The sequence below is a fragment of the Oryctolagus cuniculus genome, chromosome 20 (assembly GCF_964237555.1).
Source record: "Oryctolagus cuniculus chromosome 20, mOryCun1.1, whole genome shotgun sequence".
Classification (NCBI taxonomy): Eukaryota; Metazoa; Chordata; class Mammalia; order Lagomorpha; family Leporidae; genus Oryctolagus; species Oryctolagus cuniculus.
Window position 1 is genome coordinate 40,368,269 of NC_091451.1, and position 4,649 is coordinate 40,372,917.

The 4,649-nt window shown below is 51.4% G+C and overlaps 1 long non-coding RNA gene across 1 annotated transcript; it reads left to right on the forward strand.

The window, feature by feature from the left end:
* Positions 1–495: 495 nt before the first annotated feature.
* On the forward strand, positions 496–4,383 carry LOC103345385 (uncharacterized). The gene is made up of 3 exons (XR_515298.3): positions 496–639; positions 3,355–3,466; positions 3,612–4,383. It is a non-coding gene; the product is annotated as an uncharacterized lncRNA (long non-coding RNA).
* Positions 4,384–4,649: the final 266 nt, after the last annotated feature.

Consider the following 4,649-nt stretch of genomic DNA (forward strand, 5'->3'; position numbering starts at 1 on the left):
ACTCTGAAGTTCATGACGACGCTCAATCGGTAACCCTGCCCTTCCTGCCCCACTGAGAGACTCCTGGGCTCTTGCGTACCTAGGGTCAACTTGTGGTTTTTAAATGCATTTTCCCAATGAAATATGACAGTGGTGGACTGTGTGGGGAACCTGTCGCTCGTAATATGCCTACTGCCCGACAAGTGCCTTCCAGCTATCTGGTGAGCGTGGAATCTTTCTCTCAACACAATCTAATATAAATGCGAAGCTGCCGAGGGTGGGCGTGGCTGTGGGCGTGGAGGCTTTGAATGAACCGCGCTGCCCCTGTCTTGCCCCCAGCCCTGGGCGAGCTCTGCGGAACCAGGGCTGTGTGGCACCTGGTGGGAGAACCCGTGCCCCTTGAAATCATATCGTCAGAGAATTGGTCAGAATCAGGGCAGCGTCACAGTTCCTGCATCTGCTGCTGTCAGCGCTGGGGAGGGCGGGATGATAATTCACAGGGGGGTGGGGGGGCGGAGCAGACAAAGGAGGCGAGGCAGCTGGAGTTGCCAGAAAAGGGTTCTCGGAGGCAGATGCAGCTGGAGCCGAGCCTCCAAAACCCAGAGGGGAACAAAGCATGGAGATGGGGCGCTGGCAAGGGCGCCGCCTAGTGCCGGATGGGTACGTGTGGTAAGCAGACTCTAGGGCATCCCAGAGATCCCTGCTATTCACCCCTGGGAAAAGCTCCTCCTCTAGGGTGGGACTGTGTGTGTGTGTATGGGGGTGGGGAACCTGTCGCTTGGCTTTCAACCAACAGAACCCAGCCAAGCTCCTGGGACGTCGCTTCTGGACCAGGTTACGTGGGACTGTGGTCCCCCTCTGCAGTAGGCTCTCTCTGTTTCCTTTTCAACCCACGCTTCTGGATGTAGCAAGCAGAAGTGTTGTAGAGGCTCAGGTGGCAAAGAAGGGAAAGTGACCCCTGGCCACAGTCAGCTGGAAGTCAAGACCTCAGTCCGGCATCCCTTAAGGAACTTAACTGTACCAGCAGTGTTTTGAAAAAGCCTGTGGCCAGCGCCGTGGCTCAATAGGCTAATCCTCCGCCTGCAGCGCCGGCACCCTGGGTTCTAGTCCCGGTCAGGGCACTGGATTCTGTCCCAGTTACCCTCTTCCAGTCCAGGACATCTGCGTGTTCGAGATAAAGCCGAGGCCACGGGGATGGAGAGCAGAGCTTCTCCGGGCGCATCCTGGCAGGCACGGGAAGTACACTCTGAAGTTCATGACGACACTCAATCGGTTACCCTGCCCTTCCTGCCACACTGAGAGACTCCTGGGCTGTAGCCTGGGAAGGCAGTGGAGGATGGCCCAAGTGCTTGGGCCCTGCACCCCATGGGAAACCAGGAGAAGCACCCGGCTCCTGGCTTTGGATCAGCGCGGTGCACCAGCCACAGCGGCCATTGGAGGGTGAACCAACGACAAAGGAAGACCTTTCTCTCTGTCTCTCTCTCTCACTGTCCACTCTGCTTGTCCAAAAATTTAAAAAAAAAGCCTGGAGTGGACATACACCCACAAAACCTTTAGATGAGACCCTGCCCTGGTCGACATACTGACTTCAGAGAGAGACCCTGAGTAGAGAGCCTGCCCATGGCACCATATTTCTAATCCACTGCACCTGTGAGGTGATAAATGTGCAAGAATGCACATTTAAGTCACTGAGTGCTCTGGTAGTTTGCTGTTTGGCAAGACAGAGTTGCTGTGGTGGCTTGGGGCATGTTTTCAACCTCCCTGACCCTGAGGGTGACATGTGAACCACCTCTCTGCTCTGGGAGAGGGGCTATATGAATAAAACAAGATGCGGAATGCCGGCAGGCTGCAAGGATAACGCTGGGTGTTCAGTCAGTGCTGACCACTGCTGCTGCTGCCACGGCCACGGCCATCGATCTTGCACAAAGGAGACACAACCCCAGCAGATGTGTGTGAGCTGTGCATGCTTGCCGCTCTGTGGAAGAATCAATGCGGCCCCACACACTCTTCCCGGATTTTCAGCTCTGGAATCAGGGCTACAGATAAGCAGGTCTCCGGCGGCTCTGGGCCTCTAGGCTCCCAGGGCTGACCAGGCCACACATCCTTCTCATCGCACGGCACTGAAGAAGTCCCAGGCTCTGGTACTGTGGCCGGATTTGTGATTTCTATTAGTTTGTCTAATATTGGGGTGAGAAGCAGAATCTTTTTTTTTACAGGTAGAGTTAGACAGTGAGAGAGAGAGAGACAGAGAGAAAGGTCTTCCTTTTCCATTGGTTCACCCCCTAAATGGCCACTACAGCCAGCACGCTGCGCCGATCCGAAGCCAGGAGCCAGGTGCTTCCTCCTGGTCTCCCATGGGGTGCAGGGCCCAAGCACTTGGGCCATCCTCCACTGCCCTCCCGGGCCACAGCAGAGAGCTGGCCTGGAAGAGGAGAAACCAGGACAGAATCCGGTGCCCCGACTGGGACTAGAACCCGGTGTGCTGGCGCTGCAGGCGGAGGATTAGCCAAGTGAGCCGCGGCGCTGGCCGAGAAGGAGAATCTTATGCTAGATTTTCAAGGCAGCATTTCTAAGTTAATGTAAAAAAAAAGTTTGATTTTTTTTTATCACTCTTCCATCATACTCAGCAGCCAAAGCAGAATACAACCTTTCAATGTTAGTTTCTCTCCAACTCTAAGACTTGAAGTTCACAGGGTAAACAGACATCCTGTATTACTTTGCCGGACAAGCTCGGCTGATCCAACAGATCTTCAGTCTGTAGAACAGGCTTTGTTGTACGTGTGCTTTCTGGTTTTTGTTCTGTCTTCCCCCAAGGAATATTAACTCCAAGTCAACGTGAGCGCCCCGTTGCTGCCTGATGCTGTCAGTACTATCACTTCTATCTCTCCCTTTTCACAGCTTCTCCAGCCATTTGATGAAACACACACACAGGGGCCGGCGCTGTGGCGTAGGAGGCTAAGCCTCTGCCTGCAGCACTGGCGGCCCATCTGGGCTCTGGTCTGTGTCCCGGCTGCCCCTCTTCTGAGCCTGCTGTCTGCTTAAGGCCTGGGAAAGCAGTGGAAGATGGTCCAGGTGCTTGGACCCCTGCAGCCACATTGATGACCCTGAAGAAGCTCCTGGCTCCTGATCAGCTCAGCTTTGGGGAGTGAACCAGCAAATGGAGGACCTGTCTCTCCCTCTCTGTCTGTAACTCTACTTCTCAAATAAATAAAATCTTTAACACACACACACACACACACACACACACACACACACACGTATTGAGGAATCTGTCCACTTCTAGAATGGCCCAGTGTGATGGAGAAATGGAGAGGCCTTAAACGCGTTTTCATTTTCACTGATCTTGGCTTCATCTCCCTTTTCCATTCAACTCAGGCCAGCAGCAGGACTCTCTCTGCCCTTCAGAGGTTCGAGCCGCTGTGGGATGCAGTGAGTGTGTGGTCTTTGAAAGGACTTAAGAAGACAGACGTTAGAAGCTGACAAAGAGGTACCCTGCAGACTGGTGTTCTCTGATCTCTGAAAGCATGGTGGACGCCGGTGATGTTTTAAGCAGGTTGCTGATACGTAAGCATTAGCAGTTTGGAAAAATGGAGAAGAGAAGGAAGAACATTTATTTTCTTTTTGTCCCAAAGTAGGTGCAGTGAGTAAACGTTCTGAGAGGCTCGACCCTGAGACCGCAGAGTCCGCATGCCGGCCAGTGGAGGGCAGAGAGGGAGTCTTGCAGCCGCTGCAGATGCGGTACTCCGAAAAGGGAGGCGCTACTTGGTGAAAATTCTGCATTTGTGTTCAATGACATCAGAAGGTGTTGCATTTTATTCCTTCCTTGGTCAGATAGAGATATGTGAGGATGGTTCGAAAAATTCATGGAAAATATAATTAAAAGATAAATTTTTTCTGGTGCAAAATCTTTTGAAATCCATGCATTGCTTTTCCATGATGCATTTTCCATGAACTTTTTGAAGATCTCTTGTATGCATGGATTTTAAATTTTTTCTGACCAAATTATACTTATCTTTGAATTTCATTGTCCACAAATGTTGTGAAGTGTCCTTGTATTTTACTATTGCCATTAAATGAATAGCTTTGAACAGTTTGAAATATTCATCAGCTAGGTTTACATATTTGACGATTTAAAATCACTGGGCTTTTGGGATCACTGTTTTTATCTGTACAATGGGGCGCTAATATGTATCAGTAGTGGTTTGTGAATTATAGGTTGAAACAATGTATGCAACAGTGCCTGGCACAGAACAGAGTCTCAGTGAAGGCTGCTGCTTATGGTGATGATGGAGAAGAAACTAGCAGATTTGTATCTCTTGCTTATTCCTGGTGAAAGTATCAGTTTTCTTATTTCAGTGCCTGTACTTGGCAATTTTCCTGGACCGACTGTTGATACAGTCATTATAGGAATGCAGCCTTCTGTGTTACGTGAGGCATTGCCTTTTCATAACCCTCCCAAAGGCCGTCTCTCCTTATGCGGTTGGAGGAGTCCAGTGCAAGGAACTTGAAGTGGATTTGGCTCTGTGCATTGCCTCAAAGAGGCCAAGCCAGTCCCTGGCTGATCTGTTGGAATAAGTGCAAGCCCCGGCCAGGGTCTCGATCGCAGATCCAGGGCTGGAACCCGAGCTGTGCCTCGCAGGCGAGCAACTCCTTCCTCACACGTGACCGAG